At 31.8% G+C, this 27283-nt stretch overlaps 1 protein-coding gene and 3 long non-coding RNA genes across 10 annotated transcripts in view; 3 read left to right on the forward strand and 1 right to left on the reverse strand.

Moving 5' to 3' along the window:
- Positions 1–775: 775 nt before the first annotated feature.
- LOC135831930 (uncharacterized) lies at positions 776–6897 on the reverse strand. Of its 5 annotated transcripts, XR_010556249.1 has the most exons (7): positions 6461–6897; positions 6179–6396; positions 6040–6103; positions 5774–5916; positions 5437–5639; positions 5121–5276; positions 776–5027 (listed from the first exon to the last, which is right to left on the reverse strand). It is a non-coding gene; the product is annotated as an uncharacterized LOC135831930 (long non-coding RNA). The 5 variants fall into 5 exon arrangements; XR_010556250.1 differs by lacking the exon at positions 776–5027 and having other exon boundaries at positions 5065–5276; positions 6488–6897; XR_010556251.1 differs by lacking the exon at positions 776–5027 and having other exon boundaries at positions 5065–5276; positions 6179–6361.
- Positions 6898–11705: 4808 nt separating this feature from the next.
- Positions 11706–19201, forward strand: LOC135831931 (uncharacterized). The gene is made up of 3 exons (XR_010556253.1): positions 11706–11842; positions 16482–16537; positions 18718–19201. It is a non-coding gene; the product is annotated as an uncharacterized LOC135831931 (long non-coding RNA).
- A 4093-nt stretch (positions 19202–23294) lies between these two features.
- LOC135842244 (uncharacterized) lies at positions 23295–23923 on the forward strand. Its single transcript, XR_010558095.1, has 3 exons — positions 23295–23347; positions 23500–23604; positions 23680–23923. It is a non-coding gene; the product is annotated as an uncharacterized LOC135842244 (long non-coding RNA).
- Positions 23924–25434: 1511 nt separating this feature from the next.
- The window catches only part of ush (Zinc finger protein ush), a 107014-nt gene continuing 105165 nt past the window's right edge, over positions 25435–27283 (forward strand). The window contains exons 1-7 of one of the 3 annotated variants that reach the window (XM_065344803.1): positions 25435–25817; positions 25910–26033; positions 26109–26218; positions 26290–26457; positions 26535–26691; positions 26765–27012; positions 27077–27275. The gene's annotated coding sequence lies outside the window, so the exon portion shown is untranslated. Of the gene's footprint in view, positions 25818–25909; positions 26034–26108; positions 26219–26289; positions 26692–26764; positions 27013–27076; positions 27276–27283 lie in introns of all 3 variants that reach the window. The other 2 variants (XM_065344802.1, XM_065344804.1) reach the window with 2 other exon arrangements.

Genomic DNA, 27283 nt, shown 5'->3' on the forward strand with positions numbered 1-27283 from the left:
ATTGCTAGGGTTGTTGCCGATGTAGAAGCTTCATTAAGGCACCCTTCACTGCCGGCTCAACTAACAAGCATCCTCATTATTGAACTCCGCCACGCCATTTCCGCTGAAATTTCGAAAAACGTGGCCTTATGTAAGAACTATTTGAGACAACTACACGTTTTTTGAATTTAATCTTATGTCTTTACTTTTCACACACGATACGTTTTACATTCGCTAATACGAGTAGGTAATTATTAGGTACGGCTGCAAAATTCGCTCGTCTGTAAACTGAATCAACTAACTAATTTATCCGTAAATTAAAATAAAATTTATCGATGTACAAAACGTGAATGAATGATTCGTTCTTGAAATAGTAAAATAATTAAACTTTGTTAAACGCAAATTTTACTGCAATGAATCATTTTTTATACGCACTTCGTCTTTTCGTCGATAAACTTAATATCGTCATGTTGAACAATACCTAATTTAAATTTCCATCTAACGTATTTTTATTCGTCCCGCTCCCGTGTAGATTCTTTCCCTAGAATTATTTTATTGGATTTGTCACATTATTTAAAGTTGTTCGATATTTGTGACAACGATATTAAACAAACAGACGACGATTTTTTATTATTTCTAAAAAATACTTTAATTCAAAAACTTTTCTCATCAGTCTTTAACAGAAATTCTGTGCCATTTGAATCTATTAAATGTATTCAACAATATTTTCGTTTCCCAGCAAACTGTTCGGTTACAGAAAATTTTCAAGTTTTTTTTCTGCAAATAAAAAAACGAATGAAATTGAATTAGATTTATATTTTATTTATGTGCCATTTATCTTATGCATTGGTTTCATTTCTTTTTTGGCCTAGCTATTGAGAGTTTTTCCCCTCTCAGACAGACTAATTAAATGCCATTACTTACATTGTTTTACAAAAAATTATACCTGCATGATATTCAAGTTCCTTGGTAGGTAGATTAAATATGTACCTACGTATTATTTTTGAAAATAAATAAATCATCTTCGCACTTGATCTTGCCTATAACTTGTAGGTAAGGTACCTAGCAAAAAAATCATAATCTGACCATAATTTGGCAGATTTTCAGTATCATTTCTTTACTTTACTTTACTACTTACTTCTCTGTTAAGTTTTGCCGGCTGAGTGTCATTTTTTAAAAATCATTTTTGATTTTTCAAAGAAAGGAGATTTACAATGACAAAAAAAAAAGGAAGCAGTTAATTAATTAAACGGACGATAAGTAGCTGAGAAAAAATTTAGAGCTCTGTTCGTTATAAAATCTCTGGGGGAATTTCCTGGTCGAGTTAGTTTAATTATCATTTCAAGCCATTAATGTGGTTTATTATAAAACTATGATAGAGATAAAAATTAAATAAGGGAAAACTCAAACCCCGCCAACCTACATATCTACGAAGCTGTACATTTACAGGCTGCATTATACAAGTAGGTACCTACATTTTAATTAAATTCACAGTAATTTTTTCCTCATATGATACAAATCTATAGATTTACGAATCGATATACTAAGTACCTATAAAGGTAAGTATAGGCAACCCTTCTTATAAAATAAGTCAAGTGTTGACTAAGTAAGACCTTCACTGAACGAAACATGCTACGTAAGCTTTCTATTCCAAGACAATCAAGTAGGCTAACTGGTAGAATAACTTATCCAGGTAAATTAATATTGGTGAAATAATTGAATGTACGGTGGTTGCGATAAAAAGGGATGAACGAAGAAAAAGAGAAACGAATGGCTGAATGAATAATAGGAATGAATGTAATATCCATATGCGAGAGAGAACAGAAGAAATGACATCATATCTGGAAAAAAGATAGAGATAGAAAAGGCATAGAGTGGAAATTAGGGGAACATCTAAACCAAATGAGTTTTATACTAATTGAAATGGTTTATTCGGTATTCTCCGCTCTCCCTGCTACTTCTTTTCCCACACACCGTCATATATCACTCTAAGCCCCCCTATAACTTTAAATTCAGACCCCCAGTTCCCACTGATTCCACTTTCGAGGAAGTTAATATTAACATACCCATCTTAATTACAAGCGACCCTTTCGTTCTTCGCGACGCCCATGCAGTTTTATAATTGTTTTCGTTCATTTTCTACCACTTTCTACTTTCTACTGTGTATTTCGTTCTTAAAACCGCAAATTTCTCAGTTTAATCTTCTTTTCCTTTAGTGGTCGTTTAATATTATAGCTTCCTAAAAATTCTAATTAAACGCCCGCACTAATTAAATATTTCAAGACGAGTTTAATTAATTATTTTTATACCATTTTTGGCTTACAAACCTGATTGAATTGAATGGCGAGAAAGACAAGTAAAAACAATATTATGATATGATATAATAAGTACCTATAAGTTTCAGCTTAAAAAACAAAATCGTAGGTACAAATGGTACTTGTGCGAATTTACCTATACCAATTTGAAGTAAGTAAACCGAATACCTACGGTACCCACTTGCAAAATTTAACAGAAAATAAAAATTACACATACTGGTTACTGGTCTTTGAATTTATTTCTCGTTGAAAATTACTGCTGAAAAAAAATACATATACCATTTTACAACAAGAAAACACAATGTTAGTAGGCACCTACTTATTTCTTTTTTCTAATGGTAAAAGTATATTGTGTATTACGTACGATCTTGATCGTGAGATGGCGTAAAAAAAGAAGGGGAAAATAGGAAAATAAAGCAGAAAAGTGTTAAGATTTCTAATCATTTAGATTTCGGGAGCAAAGATCTTTTCAAACCGAAGATCCTCCTTTTCTCTGTTAACTGTTGATTTTTATAGATTGTGTTTTTTATGACCAGTGAAAAACCAATCGCCAAACGTTTTTTTAAAACTTCTATCTTTGAATTGCAATTGCTTCAAGAAGGCGTTTCCTTATCAGTTCTACTAATACTGCTGAATGCGCTACTGAATTCGGTTCGCTCAAGTGATTCTAAACATTTTTTCGATTTTGGACACAACTCTATAAACGCTAACAGTAAGCGTATTTTTTATGTTTCCAGTCAAGTAGGCGGATATGGATATAGTCAAGAATTAAAAAAGTGAATGCGATGTGCGGATGGATTTTCTAATATTTTTCATGATTTATACAGAGTTTAAAACATTTCATTTAAGATGGATACTTATTTCACTTGAGGAAAGCTCTGTCCACATCTTTCGACTGCATTTTAATGGATTTTTCATTTGTAAGAGATGAAATGCATTCATTTATTTGTAGGTACTTTTAAAAATATTCTGACTTTTTTTTGTTTTGTATTACATATTTTTAAACACTGTAAAATAACTTGAGACATGTAATGAACATTCAGTTTAGTAACCACCGTCGTTTGATTAGCAAAAAAAATGTATGTGAGAGCAATTTAAAGTTGCAGTCGTTTAGCCGCAGCTTACGTACCTACCCTTGTTTCAAGTTGGAATGTGTTCTTTTCCTCCTTCTGACTTTTTTTTCTAACAGGACAAAGAAGATAAAAAAACGCTGAGTTTTGGAGAATCGTCTTTGTACAATATGTTCGTTAATACGTACCACTTACTTGCTAAAAAAAAAAGAAGACATTTTATCTCCACCACCTTAATGTCTTTTAAACCTTGCCGAAGAATTCAGCCGGGCTTGAGTTAACGACACTTTGGTAACCAACACTTATAATTCCATTCCATAAATATCACCCAGCGAATGGAACAAACAAAATGTAGGTAGGTACTTATCTTTGATTTTGCTTACGTTGCGGAAACGTGTTTTCGATCATTACCAACTTTAATGCCACTTCAAAAAATATTGAGATTAATTAATCAAAATCAATTAAATTTAAATAGGAACAACAAAGGTTCATCATATACGTAGATCTTCATTTTTAAAATTTTCAATCCATTAAACATTCGTCTGAAGAAAAAAAATCAGATCTGTAAAAACTGATTGGATAAAAACCTACCAACGATTCGTGTTTTGAAACAAAGTATTTTACAATCGATAACAGAAACATTTTAGAAGAAAATAAAAATCAGTTTTTTCAATTCAATTTATAAATTTAAAATTAAATATCATTTAGTAAACACATCTGAAACAATTTCAAAATTAAAAACAGCGAACTCTGACATTACGCTGAAGTACCTATTTTAATAAAATAAATCGACTATTAAAGCAGCATTACCGATTATCATAACTTCATAACAATCATAACGTTATCATAAATCCAAGATCACTTTTAAGTTTCAGGGTTCTACTAAGCGGGTGAAAATATGCAAATCGCTTATTTTTGGGTACATTCGTGTTTTGAAAATTCTTTCTTGACAAATAGTTCGCATTAACCATGTCAAAATATTGAAACATATCGTTCCTGAAACTTGGGAAACATTTCAGAACGCAATGATGCCAAATTTCTGATCGTTTGCCAATTTTAAAGAATGAAAAACTTCAGAAGTTGTTAAAAATAATCAAAAAATTGGCCTTATATTGCATTCCGAAATATTTCTCCGGTTTTGGGAATGATATCTCTCAATTTGACATGATTTATGCGAAATATTTGTCAAGAAAAAATTTTCAAATTGCGAATTTATCTAAAAATAAGAGATTTGCAAATTTTCAACCGCTCAATAGAACCCTCAACAAAGTGATCTTGGATTTTAACGGCAATAGCATAAATCGATGCAGCATCTCAAATACTTTCATCTGGGACTAAGCCATTTTTTCCCAAAACCGGCTGTGTAGCGACAGGAGCGAAAAACCCATAATTTTTTCGAAAATGCCCTCTTTTTGGGAGTCCAAATCTTCCCCCCGGGATCACCTCCGGCGCTAAAATTTTTTGTGGGTAGCTGTAACTTGTCTCTGCAAAATTTAATCAAAATTCGCTGACTTTTTTTGGCGGTCCACCCTAATACATCATACACAGATATAATCGATCAAAATGTAGAATAAATACTACACTAAAGGGAGCAGCTTGGGAAACTGACAGAAAAAACCAAATTGATTAATAATTGTAACTACGGAACAATCAACTTTGAATTCTGAAAGAATTGAATGTATACGGAATTACACATACAGTACAATACAAATAATTTATATTGCTATTAGTAATCAATCAGTGCAATATTTCGTACCTTAAATTCATAAAATTTACTGATTTTATACTTGTCTTCGATGGCCATTTTCATCAATATACCTACGTAGTAAGCAAACTACATACAACCTTCATTTTTGATCAACTTAGTTCTTATTCTAGTTCAATTGAATTTGTTTATTTTGATTACTCGATTCTGAAATTTGAGCATCAAATCATTAGTCTACATAATTATGTTCTTGCACTACTCAATAAATAATATGCTTCATAATTACGAGCGAAGGTGAATTTATTTTAAATTAATAATCATCTTACCAATTTCAGGCAATAACAATTATTCATTGATTACAACTTACTTCAATTTTTTTATAAATTGTCGTAAACCTTTCCAAAACGGGAAGTGGCGCCATAATGCAACAAACTAATTTTAAATAGGAGGTGTAAATCATCACATAGAGTAGGAATGTTTGTTCTTCTTCTCTTGGTTTTTGAATAATACAATAATAACATCTGCAATGTTGAGTAGATACTCTAAAAGTGCACTGGATTCGAATAGTTTCTGTACAAAACGAAAAAAAAAGTTAGATCCATAATAATGGAAAAGCATTGTGAATAAACTTCTAAATCATTTAGGAGCAAATTTGATGCAATTTGCAACTTTTAATGCATTTTTAGAACTTTGAACGTAGGTACCTAGGGTTTCCATGTGTAGTACTCGCGTCAACTTGTAACAGATGATCAGGACTCAATATAAATTGATTTCACTAACAATAATCCAGGGATAAGAATCCGAGGACATTCATTTGTTCGAATAGTCATCTTTTCTTCAAAATATTCTGAAAATTTAAATAGAATAACATGTTCATAAATGTTTTTGTAGGCACATTTTAAACAATATGTATGACAACAAAACAAAAAAATATTAAGTAAATGTTGAATGTTGATGTACTCCTAGTTACCTTCGAAACATTATAATCGAGCCATATGATCAACTTATTTCAGTTTTTCCAACGTAAAGTTTTCCTGCAAAACATTCAAATTAAAATAAGCAGTTGATAAAGTGTACGAAGATTGTGAATTGATGAAATGAAGTTGTACCTTTTTCGTTTCATTTTAGGTGATGTATCAAAGTTTTTCCAACAGCTGGGAGCAGGTGTTCGGGCAGCCCAGAGAAAGACGAGTGCTTTGATCAAATACGATGGAATCGAAAACTGGTACAGAGTCGTCATGGTTAGGTAAACTAATTTACATTCAAATTGTTCTTCCCGTACGGAGACAAGACTAGAGAAAAATTTTCTAAAATACACATCCTCATTCTGAACAAAAAAAAAAAAAAGATTCAATTTGCATAAAAGAACGCGGTCTTCTCTGAATACATACCTTAAGGAGAAAGAAATGCATAAATACCGTATTACAAATAATTATTCATAACATGAAGAAAAAAGACAATCCAGTTTGACTCTAAATTTGAAATTTCGATTATTAATTATTATAGTTTTTCTCTTTGACTATATAGATATACTACGTATATGGACTGCTAACCCTTATCAAAGTGTAAAATGTAAACATAAAAGTCCACGCAACAAAAACCAGGGTTTCAGTCGAAGATTACGTGCAATTGTATGCGAGGATGACGCGAGGTGACGCGCGCATCCAAGGTTCCGTACTGTGAGAGCCAATGAGCAGCGTTTTCAGGCAACGAACACCGTTTTTCGTTGAGTGGACTTTTGAAAATCTGCTTACATGATTTCTCCATATAACCAACGTTAAATTGATAAGAATCAGCAGTCCATATACGTAGTATATCTATATAGTCAATGGTTTTTCTGATAAAACTGAAAGCGAATCCTTATCATGTAAACAAAAACACACCATACGTATGGTGACGTCATGTTGTACATAGCCCGTCACAGTTTGATAATTTAGGGGTTGATTTTAAAAACAACCAATCACAAAACTGTACATACGATACCTACACAATATTTTTGTTTTTAAAAGAAATTTCTTCGAGAAACAGAATTGAAAAACCACGGTGAAAATATTGTATTCATTTAGTTTAATGAAACAGTGTTATTAATGAGGCCTTTACCAAATCAGCTTTAATAGGCACATCTTTAGTCTTTTGATACTTTTGATCGACTAAATTCATTAAATCAAACAAATTTTACAATATGTATTACAAAACACTCAACTCAACAAAACAGCCAAGCATCGTTTTTTTTTCAAAATCAAGATTTGAATTTTTCAAATTTTTTGACTGTAGAAAAATGCAGAAACACTTGAAATACTTTGGAGAATATATGTAATCACAATCAGTATTTTTCAGCAAACACAGAATCAAAATCAAGATAATTATTATTATACCTTAATTAATGATTAGTAAGATTTGAGTATGCTTGCTATTGTTATCTAGGTCTCTTATGAAATTTCGCATTTCAACTTCGGTTCATTCGCTGTTCAAGTTCTTAATCTTTCAAGTCATTAGTATCACTGTGCCATTTATTATTATTTATTACCTACGATTTGTTTTGTTATAAATAAGATCTACAACTTTCCTCAAATAATGTTGTATGTTTGATAATAACTCAGTTCCCTATAATCAGGATGCGAATACAAATAAAAGGCTCATCCTCAAAAATTGATGACATTAATTTTTATTCGAGTGTCGAACTGTCGAATAACAAGAAAAAAACAAGATGAGGGTGCACATTGCACATTTGATCTTGGGTACACTCCGGGAAGGAGGGGACTGTACGATATCTGAGTTCCGTAAGGCCAAACCCGACCATGTTGGTCTAAGTCTGTTATTGTTCCGCTCCCTCCTGATGAATTGTACCCAAGATCAAAATGTGCACCCTGTACCTACTAATACTAAACTTTCTTCCAGTCATCTGATAGTTGAGTGATGAAGTGAAACGAAGCCAACTTTGGAGCTACAGTGAAATGGTTATTTGAAGAAAAATAGCATACCTATGAGTACCAATTCATAAAGAGGATAGGATTTAACCTGAGGATAATTGAACATTGAACAACCATTATTGCTACGTTGTTGTTTGGTGTCCGACTACCTATGCTTTCCAAAATATCTGGAACACTGGGACGCTCCGATTCTTTCTTCATTACAGTATACTTGGCCGTTGGCTTCATTGTTTTAGCAATAAATGATATTGTTAGGCAATGTATCCCTTTTCATCTGCATTTTATTTACAATACGTATAAGTATCAGTGTAACACTGTACATTGAAGTAAGAGTAAGAGGAGGACATTGAATTATTTTAGTAACTCTAACTTGCGATATTAGACAGGAAAATAACAACAGAAGCACTTATTTTTCTATAAATACGCACTCGAATTCTATGAGTAGATACTTGTAAAGCCCACGTATATACATTACACCAGGTAGGTAGTTAGGTACCCCAAAGTGTAATACACATTATCCAATAGAATCATACAGTAACGTATCAATTTTTTACCTCAACAATACGCCTAATGAAACGGAAAACATGAAAGTTTTCCAATATTTGAAAATAATCGAATTTTCGACTTGTTTTCTTTTAGTTATAGAGCACAAAAGTGTGTTTATTCTGCGAATTACGAAACCATCTATGTTTAGAATTTTTATCCACACACTTTAACCAATTTTAAAGTTAAATAAAACTAGAACATTTTAAAACTTTAAAACTAAATGCTTTTAACAACCAGTAAAAAGTAAGAAAAAAAATAATTAAAAATACTACATATGTACTATGTAAGTAGTAAGTACACATAACAACCTACTAGCAGATAACTTTCGATATGTGGGATGCGAAGACGCAAAACGAATAGTGATGAAGCTTACAGACAGTATAAGATTACTTTTAGAGTAGCTGGGAAAATTATCTTCTCTGTTTCGTGAAAGTAAATTTTCTTCTTTATAAAGAGGAGCATTTATTGGTTGAAACCCCAAGTATGGGAGGCATGTACATATCTATCGTCTAGGCAAAAGTTTCTCGAGTGAAAATAATTAGGCATAATTACCCATCGATATTTGATGGGCACGTGGGCTTTAAAATTAATATCTCATAGGTATATTATTTCCGTTCCTGGTTCAGAAAAATGTGAATATTAAGAATCGCTCACAACTTATGAACTACACCAAATGGTTGTCCAACTGTATAATACTCGTAGGTAATAATAAAACGATTTTCAATGATAAACTCGAAAATCTCATCACCTAGTTTCTTGCTCAAATTACTCTTGCAAGTCAAAAGTTTGATCAAAATATTATAATGATTTTTGACCGATAAAAAAAAAAGAAAACAAAACATATTGTAGGCAACATACAAGACAAATAAAAGAAAACAAAAAGCTTATAGACGAATGGGAAATGAGATTAAGTAGGTTACTCTACACTGATGTATGTACAATGTACTCGTACATCTACATGGTACATACATTCGCATACCTAGCAAACGAAATAAATATTGAGTTACCTACCTACATATTTTAAAGTTGAATTTGATAACAAAACACGCGCTTTCTGAATTGTATTAAATAAAAAAAAAATAGAAAAGATGAAAATTTGTTTTTATCTTATAAGTAGGTATGAGAATTGAGATATCAAATGAACGATTCAATATATTTTACACAAATTCCTTCCCATTCGAAATTTACTTCGTGCGAAAAATCATGTCGACGAGATGCAAAAAAGTAGAGTATGTATAGATAAATTTCAAAACATTGGGCAACGCTCGAAAAATACTACTCTTTCTTCCTCTTTCTCGATGGTAATGAAATCTGTTTATCAATTCTGAACTGCTATGATTTGACCTTATTTTCGGGGAGGTTCCAACATTTTTCATAGTATGCGTTCACCATTTTTCAACCATAAGTACTAAATAAAAAAATTGAAAAAGAACAATTTAGTTTTAGAAATTTAATATTTTACATGCGGCGCGAAAGTGAAATTTTAACGCCCAATCTTCAGTTTTTTTCATAAAAATCAGATTTTTAAAATTTTGACTCGTGATCTCTTGAAGTTTTGAAAATCGTGAACATAATGAGAATACTTACAGTTCCGAAAAAATCAAACCAATTTTGATTGTATTATTTGTACCCTAAAAACCAAAATTAAATCTAAAAAGGACAAAAACAATTTTTGAGAGAAAATGAGTAAGAATGGAGAAATAGTGGGAGAAGGAGCATCATAGACTCTCAAATGTCCCTGTAAAAGTGCATTTTTATCTTATTTTTAGGATCTACTCTGTTGGAATACAAATAAGTCGTATTTACGGCAAATTGGGTAGGCAATACGTTATTCACATCAATTTTTTTACATAGAATTATTCTTCTAATCTTTCAGTCAGATTCAATTATAATGCAACTTTCAATTATTCAAAGAATGTGAGCAGAGCCCATTTCAAAATCTGGAATTTTTTTTCGTCGCATTACACATTAAAATTTTGAAGAAAAAAAAAGTGGAATGGAAGATATGTAGTGTAGCTTCGTACAGGGTAGGTAAGTCTAAGCACCCATCGATGGATGAAAATGAAAAATGTATAGCCTAATGTTGACATAAATGATATTCCTTTTCACGTAAATGGGGGATTAGGGTAGACCCTTATCAATGTTGAAAGAAATAATAAGATTTGTCAATTCAAATATTTTGATGTTTTTTTGGTTCAGTGTTTTCGGTAATGATTTAGGCCCCTAACACAAGTTTTATAAATAAAAAAAAATCGTTAATTTGTCTGCGTGACAAATTTCAGTTGAAATTTTGCGCAGTCTTTTGTCAGTTTTTCTTTGTGCTTACCGTAGGTAGGTACTAATTGTTATAGGGGTTTTATTGGTCAATGGGATATTATCGAAGAACATGAAGGAAAACCTTAATTAAATGTGATGACATTCAACTTTTAAGATTGATTTTTGAATCTGGACTGGAAGGATCTATAGAGGATATCATAAAATTGCATTTTTACAGCTTCATCTTTAGATCATTTGCCTATTTTAATCGTAAAAATAAAAGGAATTTTTTTTCCTGTAACACCGCTCCAATTCCTCTGGAAAACTTTGGCCTACATATTACACATACATAATTATACATTATAAGCAAATTTATGCAAGTTTTCAGTTTTTATAATCAAAAATATCAACATAGTAATAATTTGAGAATCCATTCTACATATATAATTTTTGTTTTATGTATTTGAAGGAGCCTATAGTTTCTCTCACCACGGCTCCTGCGAACTTCAAGTTGAAATCGACCATATATGTAGGTGTATTTTTAAGCTTATAAGTAATCAAAATAATAAAAATTATAATCTGTTTTCTCGAAAAATCTTGGTATTTTTTTTTTATTTTATCGTAAGAATTCTCGTAAAAAGATTCAAAATTTTTAATGATATCATAGGTACCTGTGTTTGCGATCCCATAATTCCTCGTAATGTGATACACACCTAGTACCTAGGATAAAATATTTTAAACATGTTTCGATATTAATCTACTTCAAAAAGCGAGAAAGCAAGCTTAAAATTTAAATTTGGCGAAATGCGCGCTGACACCTTACATCAGGATTGACACAAGTGCTTTATAAACTGAAAACAAAACTCCGCCCATGCCGAACTTGTTGAATGTAATTTCACCACAGTGAACAGAATGTGCTTTCAGTCTTCAACACAACATCTTCTGTAAAGCAACAATTAACTTAATTAGCTTTTTATTACAACATGAAGACAACAATGATTGCATTTTCAATTATTTTCGCATTAATTATCACACTCGGCGGTAAGAAAAAATTCTTATTTATCTATTTTTTATTGAATTGATTTTTTTTTCTAAACTTGAATTTGTTTTTATGAAACCAGCACCTACCTTACTGTTTTGCACTTTTATTTTGGAGTACATACCTATATTATATTTACTTTATAGCACATTACCAACTTAATTAATTTTTGGAAGTATTAAAATACAGAAGTAGGTAGAGGTACGTGAATAACTGCAACGATGATACAGAAAAAAAACGTAATTGCATTTGTTGCATAGGTGATAAAATGTTCATTCAATTTTGATTTTGATTTTTTTTTCAAAATTAGATATCATATAAAATTAAATTAACTTTAAAAGTGGAATAAAATTATATTTTTCTTTCACTTTTACAATTTTGATTTTTTGTTTACCAACTCATTTTTTTATTTTATTTTATTTTTTTTTTTTGAGGGAAATAATGGGGTATTTTTAAGAAGACTTAATTTCGTATATTTATAGAACTGATGAATTCAAAACCTGCAATAATTAATTAGAAGTTACCTTACAGAAAACGGTTTGAAAAAGATTTTATGATTTTAAAATATTATAGGTACATAGTACCTACCTACCATAATTTTTTATAAATTCGTATACGTTTAGTAAGGAAGAGAAAAGTGAATTGACCCTACGCGAATAATATCAAAGCACAACATCGAAAGCTGTTCTATTGAATGTAAATAAATACCCAGTACCCACCTACTTGTCAAAGTCTGATCATTTATTTTTTTAATTAGATTTATTCTATCCAATCAATTTTTATTTCTATTAATTATTGTCATTTTGAAGTAAGAAAACGGCTGAAGCAAAATCATCAAATGAGCAATCAAGTACCTACTACCTATCTAAAAAAAAAGTTTACCAACATTTTAAAAGCAATTACCAAATTGCTCCCTGGAAACAATTTAATCTAACTGACGTTTTCTCATTGTATTTCCACCCAGAAAACACTTCATCTGAGACAGTATTATATACGTAGGTATATCTACCGCAGGCAAGCACAGAGCCTATCATGTAATTTGTAAGCACCCACTGAATCCGTCAAAATTTTATATTTTACTCTTAAAAGACGTGAAAAATTTGTAGGTAATCATTAAAAAAATAAAATTTTATTGCTACCAAGTAATTTTGAAAAATTGATCTGTTTCAATATGAAATTGTGTTTTTCTTTCAATTTGAGAATGGAGCTTTTAGTGAAAAAAAATTATGGCTTCCCTCCAAGTTGGTCTTAAGGTAGGTAGTGAAAATGTCTTATGAAATGGATACTAGTCGAGGCTAGTTGGAATGAAAAAGAATTGAAATAATATTGGTCAAGAGGCAATTATTCGTTTGGTCTATTCCTGGTTTTGGCATGAAAATTTGATAATGTGACTAGAGAGGAGAAGATTTTAAAGAAGATAATTCCATTTTAGTATCAAAATTGACTTTGTATGTTGTACAAAATGTACATATGATAGCTCGTATAGGTACCTAATAATAAAATTGACTAAATGAGCAAATTTTTCATAAGTTATTGAATCCCACTAGGAATAGAATCCTATTGATTTTGAAAAAAACTGGTCTGTTGATTTTCCAATTATTCCCAGTTTTTGAAAGTTTTAATTTCAGTTCGGGTACTGCTGGCACTGTAATAAAATTTCCATATTGATAATAGGTAATTTTATTTCTGTATAAAAAGTTGACGAGTGTAAGAATGATGTTCAAATTTGTGCCATAAGTATTATAAAAAAATGATAAGTATAGAGAATTGGCAGTTCAAATTCTAAAATTTTCAGAATTAAGCTACGAATTTGGACTTTACGCTGATTTTTTGACGAAATGATTGGTTGAAAATGAAATTTCCCTCAATTGAAAGACAAGACATTTATTCAAAATTACATATTGTGTTCTGCATGAAAATGTTTGTTTTATGACGTCTTAGGTACATCTCTTTCCTAAATCATTTTATCAAACAATGAACACAGAAAAAAAACTAAGTACCTAGTCGATAAGTAGATGAGCAGAATTTAAAATTTTTGTAAATCATCTACCTATAGCTTTATACCTACTTACAGAAACACAGCAGGCATATTTTTGGAATTCTCACCACAGCTTTTGAAATACTTACCTACTCGTATGTAGGCTATGTACCTATAATTAATAAATTATTTCCCAAAAATTGACGAAAGGTCGTATTACTCGTATTGGAGGGCGGAAATTGATGGTTGAACTTTGGATATGTAATTGCGTTATTGTCTCAAAATTGAGATTTTTCATCCCATTATAAAGTGATATTTTACGTACCTGTTCGCAATTTAGTTTTACTTGCGTAGGTCTAGCATATACCACATTTTTCCTCCCTTCATTTTTCAGTTTAAGTTTTCATTTCTAGTCTTGGTTAATTTTTCCTTCTTTTCAAATGTACTCATGCGTACAAAAAATTGAAATTTTTCATCCCATTCCAAGCAATTTATTCGCAATTTAGATGAATTTTCCGCTTCGTCGTTGGGTCTACGGCACCTATACATAGAAAAACTTAACGATATACCTATGGGTATAGATGAGCTGATTGATTGATTTATTGAGAATTATCATTCAGATGCGATAATTTTGGCATTTAGGTAATAGCTAGGTATTCCTTGTATACATGAATATTTGCTTAAGTTAGTTCAATCGTATTGATAAATTCTGACTTCTGAGTATGATTTCTGAAAATCTTTCGTTCATTCATTCATTCATTCATTCATTCATCCACTCACTCACTTTCTTACTCAACAAAGGCGCCGTTTGAGTTTGGATCAAAGTAACATACATAGGTACCTACCTAAATACATACCTACATGACAAATGTAAGTCTATGCAAGATGTTTTCGTTTTGAAATCTCTTTAGTTTTTCCCAACTTCGTTTTTTAATTTGTGATTTTGGAAACTTTTTTTGAAATGGTTTTCAAACGTTAGAGCATTGAATATCGAGTTATCTACATAAAATTAAGCTTATATCTCTATAAGATTCGTCTAAATGAATTTCTGGGTTAGTATAGATAGATCGTACCATATTGGTAGTGGGATATTGTATATCCAATGTAGATGGCCAGATACCTAATACTCGTATGTACAATTGTCAAAATCACGATATGAATTTGGTACTGTACACAGTACACACTATTGTTGAGTTTTCTCAAGGGGACAAACCAATGCTTGAGTCAAGCAGGTGTATGTCGAGACAGTAATATAAATGTTTAAAAGAAAAAAAAAACGTTGTAATATCTTTCTCATCAGGATAACCGGAAGGAGAAAATCTCCAATGTGGTGAAACGAGGAGGTTTTCTTAAAATATGATACAATTACCTCGGGAGACTAGTGACACACGAGTTTTTTTTTACGTATTTCATTCATTTCATTTCAGTTCAATGATTAGGTATAAAACTTACTTCTTATGAAAACGTGTGTAGGTAATTTCTGTTGCATGACGAGGGGCATGATTTTACTGAAGTTTGAAGATACAGGAAATTCCAGAAAAGTTGAAAATCGTCTGCTGAGTGTTGTGTACCTATAACCTGCATTACATAGGTACGATTCATATTCTCCACATACCTAATAGGTATTTTTGGAACTTACAGCAATTTGAGATTATTTTTGAGTTCAGCGATCATTTAGATCCATCAGACGATATCTTTCCGAAAAATCCACTCGTTATTATACAGGCATGATATTTTAAAAGAAAGTTTTGATTTTTTCACTTTCTCTGGAATTTACCCACAAACTGGTCAAAAATTTACTTTTGAACTGGCGCTCCATGTTTCGCTATAAACACCTGAAATGACCGAGAGGATGCCAAATGCGCAACAATCAAAGTTAAAAGCCTTAATTTGACGTGAAATTGTTCAGTAGGAGTTGACTGTTGAATTGAAGAAATTATTCACATTGGTTCACTCTGCTCAAAAAATGTTATATCATGAACAAATGTCAACACCACCCTTACAACAGTTATCTACCTATTTTAAGTTTTTCAAATTTTCAAAAATTCACCAAAAATTCAAAAATAATTTAGAATTTAAAATAGGTACCTACTTATTGGTGATGTGGGTTTCGAAAAATGCTTTCCAGTTTGGTTTCGTTCAAATCGGCGAGGGTCAGTTCAAAAGGTTTTCTTGTACATATACCTACCTAACAATAAAATTAACGTATATGGAATACCATTCGCTCAAATCGACGCTTCTTCTAAAATTAATTGTAAATATGCAGATTTCATATGGACCAGAAAATCGGATTTTATTTTTTTCAACCTCTAAATCCTAAGCACACAATTTTACTCTTATCATTCTCACTGTACCTATCTATGTCTGATGATGGTACGTCGTACTGAAACGGCCGTCACATAGTTAAAATGTTCAATACAATGTTTTTTGTAAAAGTGATTTTTCTTCCATTTTTCAACAAATTGATTTTGGCGACCAGAAGATCAACCTACCCATTTCTGTGACGCAATACTCAAAATTACGATATACCTACCTAATGTATCCACTATCCACCCACACTTTCACACCTAATATTATAGCTACCTATATATATTTTTACATTTTTCGTTTTTTTGAGAAATAACGGCAGAATAATGATTCGTTGTATCATTTTCTTTTTCTAGATGCTAACCAACTAGAAGATAATCGCTTATTAAGAGCTTTTTTAATTAAAAGAACGGTAAGTTGAAATTATATTTTTAAAAACGGCTGACGTAAAATGTAAATAATTCGTTGGCTCGAATTAAGAACTGGACAAAAAAAATCATTGCTGGCGAGAATGGTTTGTTGACTAATTTTCACAATTGAAAAAATTTTTAATTTAATATTCCTCGCTGAGAATCCTTTTAGAAGCATTTCTTTTTTTGATTCTATTACTGTAGAGAGATCTAATAATGCGCGAAAATTTAATAAAACATCTACCTATTTCAAAATTAGATATTATTTCTGATTTGTTCCCCAGTAAGTGTGTAAATCTCATCATAATGTACATTTTGGCATAAATAGTTCGCAATATTAATTGATTGTTATGAAATTCTACCTATAAGGCCTGATATGGAAGTTTAATGCAACTTTACAACCCACGTTAGCTTGTACACAGTATGCTGAAACGAAAAACAAAAGGGAGACATGTTCCCCTGAAAAGATGCAACTTAGTTAATACAACAGTCACGTTTTACGAGCTAACGTGTCACACATAAAGTTAAAAATTTAGAAATAAATACTGTTACATTAAACGCGAAATGTTACCATGAGTACCTATTCATGCACTAGGTACTAACTATACAACTATAGGTGTACGTATGAAAAAAAAAAAAAAAAAAAAAAAAATTCCTAAAAATAGGTAGCTATCGGATGCAAATATCGATGAGAATATTGAATATTTTTTTAAATATTCAAAATGAAAAGTGAGTATTTCCCATGCAAGTTCTTAACGTCCAAATAGGTATAGTACCTATAGCGAATTTCGCGATGATTTAATTCGACAGAATACCTACGTGTCAAGCAAGTTACGTGAAGACGCGACGTGAAATTTCAAAAACTAAAAGTTTGTCCAAAAAATTACATTTGATACCTCATACGTGATGAATCAGACATCAAATACATTTACGTTACTGCGTGGTGTTTCCGTCTCGTAAAAAATATATATTCGAAAAGTTTTCTTCGAGTATTTTTTTGGTGGTTTCTCATTATTTATTAAGGTAAATTTGTTTTTAAAGAAAATTGAAAAATTTAGAATTCATTTACTTGATTTTATACAGTCTGTGATTGCTTGAAGGAACATGTTTATTTGCTCGTCTTTTGTCATTCCTTTGATCAGAATAAGTGATTTTGTGGTAACGAACCCGAAGGAGAAAATAGAAAACTCCCGTTTGTTGGGATAAGGAGGGAAACCTAATTGATAAGGGGTGGGGATTTTTATAGGTTATTCGAGGTTCCGTACTCGACATCACATATCGCGATAGAAGTTCGTCGTCTGAAATGATAATTAATACGAGTATTCTATGTATTCGCTTCTTTGCCAGCTTCAGGGAGATCCGTAGCGTTAAAAAAAATATGTTAATAAAATTGCATACTCGGTTTGCCGTAAATACGTAAAAATCGTAATCGTAGGATAACGCATTTTTTATCATACCCAGTAAAATTTAAAAGAAGGGCAGGAAACATTCATGTCGGGGCGATTTTTGGTGTGGTGATCAGAAGTAACAACTTGATCAGCTCCTATTTAAAGTCTTCCGTGATGTGATGTGTGAGCATAGGCCGAGTCTCTGTAGACCGACTGGCGAGACCTCTAAACGATTTGGTTTTTCGTATTTATCTTGTTAAAAAAGGAATTTATGAGATGATAATAATTCGAGCTATATCAAAACACGATTTTTAAAGAGCCATAGAAAGTTGTAATTCAGTTTATCTGCGCCTTTTTCTACCTCCCAAATGAAAATGCTGCTATTTTGATCGGCCGTCTCTTGCGAATTTCTGGATTTTCTGGCTTCTGAAAAATTCCATTTAAAAAATTTTCTTAAAATTCAACTCCCATAATCTCAATTTAACTTCTGGAAGCGGTGGTTTGAGATGGCCAAAGAAAGGACAATAACGAAATTTCGACGTTCTATCCCAGTCGAAATAATTAATTTACGACATTTCTTACTTGATAATAGGCTAGAGTATTTTTGAATTACCTTATTTCAATTTCTTTCAGCGCTATACATTTTATTTATTTTTTGTTATTTGAGATAAGTGCTAGTTGTGAGTGTTCTAATGCAATATCTATAACTTTTAATGATAATTTGCTCAATGCTCATATTACATTTTATATTTGAAAATGACATATTTAATAACTGTCTTTTGGAAATATTTCAGATAAACTTGGGAAATCGAGTGAGTAAAATAATTGTGTTTAATTGCTTCTTACTGGTTACTGCATTTATTTTGTAATGCGAAGTCGTACATCTTAATGAACTGATCACACAAGTGTTTTCACATAACAATAATTATTTAAGTAAATTTTGAAAGCCCAAAAATTTTCAATCACCTATTTGGATAAATGAAAATCCTTTTGGTAGTTAGATTGAAATAAATATGCATAAACGTACAGATTAACGTTGTCCTAAATAATTCAAAAATAAGTTCTTGGTTCTAGAAAGTGGTGCTCAGCTTATACAGTTCAAGACTAGGTCTAGATATAGCCGAAATCTTTATTATTATGGGGTGAAATTATTGTACCTATGTATCTTCAACTTGTAAAAAATGTGTCAAAAACGGTTGTTGTTCAATGTTTGAAAATGCTCAAATATTTACAGAATTTTATAAACTGGAACTTTATTTTTTTTTCGAAGGACTATAAACGTAATAAAAATTGTTTTAAATATCACTATTCATTTTTCAACTGGAAAACTACGTAGTAAAATTTTTCAACAGCTCGTTTCTATATAGTCTATTAGATAAGGTGCACCGGGGGAAGTTGGAATTTGGGGTAAGTTAGAAAACTTGCTCTAGCACCTAGAGGTTTATATCTGGCGAAGTGCCACTAAAGGTGACTTGAGGGTACTACCCCTACTTCATCACTGCATAAAAATTTTCGCGATTCAGTTTCATTTTAGATGTCTTTGGTTCAATTGTATTTTGTTGCTATTTTGAACTTATTTTGAATTTGGTCTAAAATACAGACTTTCTATCTCTTAGTTTTCCGCATATAGCGGACGAACCGTGCGTCCTAGTGAAAATCTGATGAGAGTGATCTCAAAGAGAATTAAATTCTCTACAATTTTTTTCTATGCAATTTTTCTAGGACGCTCGGTTTGTGATCTACGCCTCTGCAAAGTTTAGCCTGTTCTGACTTCCCCCAATTGGGGTAAGTCAGGACAGTTTATATTTTATTCCACTGAGTGAAAGCTACTGTGTCAATCGCGCTCAAATTTTTACCATAGGTTAAGAACCCTTATGGGAACCTACATAATAAATTTGATCCATTTTGGTGCATTAGAAGGGGAGTAACAACTGGTCAAAGTTGAAATTGCGAAAAATCATTCTGACTTGCCCCGGTGCACCTTATACCTAATTAATAAAAAGCAAAAGCAAATCTTTCTGGATGAATTTTGCGGATTTAAAACGAATATGCGCAATTTTTATCAGGGTCAGCATTTGAAAATTCAAATGTCAATGATGATTTCAAAAAATCTATTTTTTTTCTTTCCGTAAAATGGAAAGAAGAAGAAAAAGAAGAAACTGTTAAAATTTCTGATTTTTACAACCAAGTAAAATATTTGAAATACAATCTAGTGTGTAAGTCAGGAACTCGCATCAAGATGCAAAAAATATGTAGGTACGGTACCTACGTGATTTGTTAATCCATTATGTTCACGTTTCTTCTCAAGAATCCAAAAAATTAAAAAGAAAAAAAAACATCGCATTGAAATATAAATGGAAATAAATATCCGAGTGCACAAAAGTGTATAACCTTAATTATTATTAAATATAACGGAGGTATGGTGGTCACCAAAACTACGTAGGTAGGTTACACGAGCGATAATTTACTCTGGAAAGTTACGAAACGCAAATGTAATCTAATGTGCTAAAGAGTCCAATTTAAAATCCTCGATGGAATAGGAAAATGAGAAGGCTACCTATAGCCACGACCTTACGAAGAAAAAGCACCAGAATTATCACCTTTTACAATGTAGTTCTTGAAGCAAATCATGTAAAAAAAAAAAAGAAGTAAAAAGCAAAATTGTATGAAGTAGGGTTTTTGGATTTGTTTTACAAAATTTCGGTTTTAAATTTAATATAATTATGTAGGCTGAAAGTTAGGCACGATAGTGTTACAATATAGCCTAGCCAAAGCCATCTAATCATTTGTATTTCGTAGGTAATTTAAGAATAAGAAATATTATGTTACTTGAACTTCATTTATTATTTCCCACGAGTAGTAAAACAAATTTTTGATGTGTTTTATAAAACCTTTCGGTTATTCGGAATTACGACGAAGTTATTTGAATTTAAATCAGTTTCACTGCACAGAGATGATAATAACGCTATTATCTTCGCTATTCACGTACTCAGCAATCTGTTTTTCATAATATGAAATAATGGACAAATTGTAATATCTGCTCAATACTGAAACGTCAGATTTATATTTTTTCACGCGTACTACAATCAAGTTTTTTAAAAAAATAAACGCATTTCAAAAGCTAATCGGTGATATAAGGTATTATATTTAAAAAACAATCCTTTTCAAAAATAAATTACGAGGGTAAGATGTTTGAATTTCTGCTAATTGGAAAACACTACCTATAGTTTATCGCTTTGTTTTGCGAAATCAATTTCTTTTCTTTTCATTCGTAAATCTAAGAACTTTTTGATGTCAACTTTTTAATTAGGTACCTACCTACCAACAATGATGGAATGGTCGAAAAATCGATTCAAGTTTTATTTTATTCTTATAAGTGTGGGTTGATAGCGTACCTATTGTGATCTGATGGAATGTTTCTTCAACTTCAGTTAAATGATATACCCAGCTATCTATACCTATGTACCTAACTAATCTAGTTCAAGTACTTATTAATTAACAGACGTAAACCTTCTAGTTCAATACAAAAATTACGTCAAAAACCCGTCAAACTACGTACATCAAAATTCAATACCTATAATACCGCATCTTTCGGAGAGAAAGCACCCTGCTTAGTTGTCCGTCGGAAAAAAAAAACTGAAAATGAAAATTTTTATATTGAAAAATTGTATTTACGTTCTATACAAAGCACGAGATACCGTGGGTATTGTTGATAAAAATGAGATTTGGTTACGATCACGATATTCATTGGTAAATAAACTGATAACAGTGGGGATATAATATCACAATATTATTGAAAATGTATGAAATACCTACACCTACGTTATATATATTTCGCTAGACCAAGTTGACTTCCTCGTTTTATATGCGTTTTTTCCCGAGTATGTTATTTAGAATAAATTTGAAACAGTTTTGTTGAAAGTATTCAGTGTTACTGTTACACTGTTACAGCTTGTTAAAAGTTTCACAAACATGACTCGATGCATTATTATTTCTCGAATAAAATGTAAACAAATATTCTATCCCCTACTCGAGCTTATTGCCTTTTCAAAAATTCGTATGTTACCTACGTATTTTTTTTATCGTTTACATAATTTAATCGAATTGCATATTTAGTAAAAGGAAAGCAAAAAAATAATCTTCCGCCTGCCCATGCAGCATCTAATTGTACATACCTAAGGTATAGAACTGGGAAAATTCAAGAAAAGAAAAACATACTAAGTAGGTATATTTGGAAAAAAATCACAGACTTTATAAGTAGGTAGCACCTAGGTATTTTAAAAAATGGGTAATTGTGTACCTACTGCTATTGCTATATTAGAATAAGAATAATTGACAAGGAGACGGTAATAATTTCTTCAACCGACTATTGGACATTACGTTTACTCCTTCAGGAAATACCTATCTAGTAAGAATTGCACTGAAAGCTTATACTTTTAACACTTTTAACAACACTGGAAACACTTGTGTACATAGCCTACTAATAAGTTTAATGCACAAATCTAACGTACCTACAGGGCGCGCAGAAATATCGAGTACCTACCCCCAAAAAAGTTTTTTGCTATACACGTTTCAGCTGGTCGCGGTAAATGATAATAATTATAGCACATGATTGGTTGTTAGACGAGGTGATAACATTCCACCAATCATATATGCTTCTATTTCACGTTGCCAGTCTATATTTTCAATAAAAAAAACTTTCTTTGGGGTACTCGATATTTTTGGGCACCCTGTATGTAGGTACTTCTACTTACCTATTTTTTATTAGCATAATTCATAGATACCTAATTACTTATGACACAATAAAATATAACTAGATATACGTATGCCCAATGTGATGAATTGATGACTTTTATTAATTTACAATATTTTTCTTTTCAATTTTCAATTTGCTTACTGGGAAATTTCCAGTTGGTAAGCTAGAAACTGATGAATAATTTTTAAGCTACGAATTTAACTTCAATAAAAATAATTGTTTATTTATTACTTTTTTTGTTTCAGATGTGTGAAGTGAGTATTCGTATGCATCTAGATAAATTGTAGTTTTTCTATTAAAAAAAAGAGTATTACTTAAAAGATTCATATGAGGAACGCCTCAGTAATGTTGTACATATTAAAGTAGGTACCTAATTAAATTTTCAAAAATTAATTTCTGACATTCTTTTTGTTTTACTGCTTGATTAAATGTGGATAGTTCGACGTAAGAGTAAGTAGTGATTTATATTGTTGTTACATCCCTTAAAAAATCAATCTCACAATTACATTTTTTTTTCTATTAAATTATATACCTCATCAAACATTATTTTGTATTTTGTACATCTTTATTTCTTTTATATGTATTATACCTATATTTTCTTCTTTTTATATTGAAATTAATTTTTGTTTTGCCATTCTTACAATAATCTGGAACAGAACTGCAACGAAGTGAGTATCTTGAGAGAGCTAAACCTACCCAGTTACCCACTTACATATTGTGTTCATTTATATTTTGAATACCTACTTTTAGTCAATGAAGTATAAAATAAGTAAAATCTACGTATGAATTCACACTGATTCTAATTTCATTATTTTTAAAGCTTACTGTGGGAAAGAAATTTGCACGAGAATATTCAAGATTACGACCAGAAGACAGCTACAGAGAACGTAGAACACCATATTACCGATCAAATGAAGATAAATTTGTGAGTCTTAAATTCTTTTCGACTCAAACTCATTAAATGAATTAATTTGATTGACAAACTGATTTTTTTCTTTAGACGGTGGATGATCTGGCAAAAGCAATATGGTGGAATAAATATAATTCGTAATTCAATACCTATTCATCTCAATATTGCATTAGATCGCATTTGCTTCAATTATCAAAACTTTTTTTCAACTCGACTGTAAATGTATAATTTTTCAGAAATACCAATAAGCATGACTTAAGTATTTTTAGTTTTCGCATACCTACTCAGTAAGTTTCATTTATTTGTGTTAATAATAAAAATTATTGAGAATTTGTACACTTTTTTTAGCACTTACATTAGTATTTAGCATTGATTTGGGTTTTTATCCTAATTCCTAATCGTGGAATGAAGTGAATTATCTACCTAACCTGAATTGATAGTTTTTTCAATCAATAAAAATGGCGTTCTTTATTGTTTAAATGATTTCAAGGCTTTTCAAATACTTAATAAAAATGATTTTATTGTAGATACTGGGTATTATACTTGTACATGCAATTGTGCTTAGGTAATCTAACTTTAAACATTGGAAAGGGTATTATATCATTTCAAACTTAGGATGTTTATTTCAGAACATTTTCTCCCATTTGTACATATAGGATAAGTAAAGGCAAGAGAAAAATCACGAAATAAACAACCAAACAAGATAAATTTTTTTAATCATCTCGCAAAGCATGAAAATACGTTTGCCCGCGAATCTAGATCCGAATAATACCTATGTACCAGGTACCTAGTACCTACCTAGTATGTGCCTCCTGACCGTCCTGGGTCAATTTGAGGCAATGGAAAGAAAACTGTTGAAGAATGAGCGAAATTAATAATTTACTGAGATGATCCCTACTTTTCAAGTTTGAAAAGATCAGAGAAAAGATGGGAAAGTCAAAATCGAAATAACATCCAAGAGGCTGAAGAGGCTAAAGTTTGTCAGCTTACTTGCCATATCGATCAATTTTCCGCTGGATTTTTAGTCAAATTTTTACTTTTGAAAACACAAACAAACGTGAAAAATAGCGCTAGGCTCGCACTCGCTTTTCAATTTTTCCTCGATCAAACTTCCAAATGAGGAGTTCATTGCAAAAATAGCCCTTGTCACTTTGAAAAAAAATTGGGGAGGTTCTTTTCTCCACTTCATTGTATGGATGCATCAGTATGATAGCCCTCTAAAAGTTTTTCTGAGAGTAACAGGAATTACTCAAGTTGATGAAAAAATCACTTTGAGTATACTTATGTACTATACCAATTCATCAGGATCAGGACTTTACAATAGTTTTTTGACTGGCTTGTTTTTTATTTTGATTTTGGACAAGGGCTATTCTTGCAATGAGCTCCTCAAATTATTTGTTCAGATCACTATTTTGATTCTGACAAATGTTTTTCAATTTCAGACAGTGGCGTAGCCAAGGGGGGGCGAAGGGGACCATGCCCCCCCCCTTGAGAGCGAAAATTTGAAAGAAAACATGCAAAAATGGACGCTTTTTCGTTGTTTGGACCCATTTTTTCCAAAAATTTTCGCTCTCGCTTCGCTCGAGGAGTAATTTTACCTTCATTTTCGTTAAATCACCACACATTACAATAGATTTCCAGAAAATTACCCCTCATTTCGATTTTTCATGCCTAAAAATCTGGTTTTGCCCCCTCCTTGAGAAAATCCTGGCTACGCCACTGATTTCAGATTCAAAACTTATGAGAAAGTAAAAAATACCGAGTCCAGATCGGATACTTTCGTGCATCTTCGGGTTGCTCTGTAATTTCACGCGTTTTAAAAACATAGGTAGAAGTGATAATAATGATAACGGTCAGCTTGTGCTTGTGTCTAATTAGGCTTGTCTGAAGTCTGAGACAACTAAATTCTTGATTTCTGATTGAGTGATTTCATTTTATGAAATTTGATTCTTCGTTTGATTAGTTATTTGTTGTACTTAAACGAACAATGTGCAGTTGTTGTAACAGGTAACGTTGCATGGGTATCTTGATAGTGAGATTGTGCCAAAAAGTTTCCGTCGTTTTAATGTTGATAAACATCTGACATTAGAGTACATTTTGTCCTGTGTCCTGTGACTTCCGAAAAGTCAAATGTTTGGACGCCAGACTAGCAGTGCTCTTTTGAAACCGTCAACTGACAGACCGAGGAGAAATTTATCACAGATAAGCAAGTGTTTGGATTGTTAAATGTGAGTGATCAGTTTTCACTCGCAGGATCTGTAATAATTATACCATGCATTGAATTGACTACATATCGGATACAATTTTCCTTACTTTTCAGTACGGGTTGTTGGATATCGACAACATGACAAATATAGACGATTTTGGGCAAGTGGATGACGATGATTTGAAAGCAAAACTTCTAGCTCTAACGAAAGGAAACGCACCTAAGTTGAAAGTGAAAGGTAATTATTTTGAAGTTGATTATAATTTTCATTGAGTATTATTATATATGTGTGAAAATATTTTCGAATATTTAGCTAAGCCAATAGTTGATCCTGCCGAGCTGGATAAAATGGCGCAGGAAAGCTTTTGTGATGTACCCTCTGATGATGATGTGTCTTCGGGCGGAGATAATCCCAGCATAATGGTACGATTCGAATGTATGATTAAAAATTTAACTACGAATTTCACTCTTTTCAAGTTAATTTGTGTTTATAGGCTGAGTTACATGAACTACAATCTGATGGAGACAGCCAGCGCATCCAGCTCCGGTTGAACTAGTAGTTACATATCGTCTACTAAAAATATATTAGAAGAACGACTGGAATTGTATCAAACTTCCGAACAAAACGCTGAAAATGCCGGTGATTCTACAAAAGCTAGAAGGTTAAACTTTGTTGTGATTATTGCTTATGGCACAGCCGAAGTGTTAGTTTGAACGAAGCAAGGATTTTTGTTTTAAGAATGACGCGAGGTATTGCACCTTTGAAGATTTATTAAGGAGAGTGAATTCTTGAGTTGAGCTATTAACGCGGATGATATTCAACCAGTCGTTTCGACTTTCGACCGGATCTTCTAAACCTTCTCATCCGCCATCTGAAACACCTGATAAACCACCCGGTTAGTTTGATCTAAAATACTTAGAATCAACTTTCATAATGAATTTTTTTCATGCATGTTTGTATTTTAACAGAACTTGATGAGCCGACACCCCCAAGCGTTTCTTCTGTTCCTCCGCCGTTACCGCCTCGTTCTTCTTTACCGTCATCGCCCATTAAAGATTCCAATAACCATCGAGATGCAACTCAATCTAGCAGAAGTGCCAATAATGTAATTGATATTCTGAAAGAACGTAAAATGCAATATAAAATGAAGTGCCGTTTTCGCCAAGAAAAATGAAGATCTTCAGACTGCATTAGCTTATATGAAAATTGTCAAAAGGTATAGTTTTTGTTTTTGTGCGGTATTTTTTAGAAATAGTTTTAATCAAAAAAATCAATTTTAGGGCTTGCAGCCACTTATTAAAGAAGTTGAAGGAGGAGCTACGGTTAATTTAGATTCATTACCTCCTCCTTTGCCGAATCCGTTGCCAAATACTGATACAAAATCAGTAATTTCCTCACCTAAACAGACGTCAACGTTGCCGATTGTGATATCCGAAGAACATCTAAAAAGCATCGATACGCCTCAACCAGCAGTTTCAAGTGAGGTT

Source organism: Planococcus citri, chromosome 1 (assembly GCF_950023065.1).
Source record: "Planococcus citri chromosome 1, ihPlaCitr1.1, whole genome shotgun sequence".
Lineage (NCBI taxonomy): Eukaryota > Metazoa > Arthropoda > Insecta > Hemiptera > Pseudococcidae > Planococcus > Planococcus citri.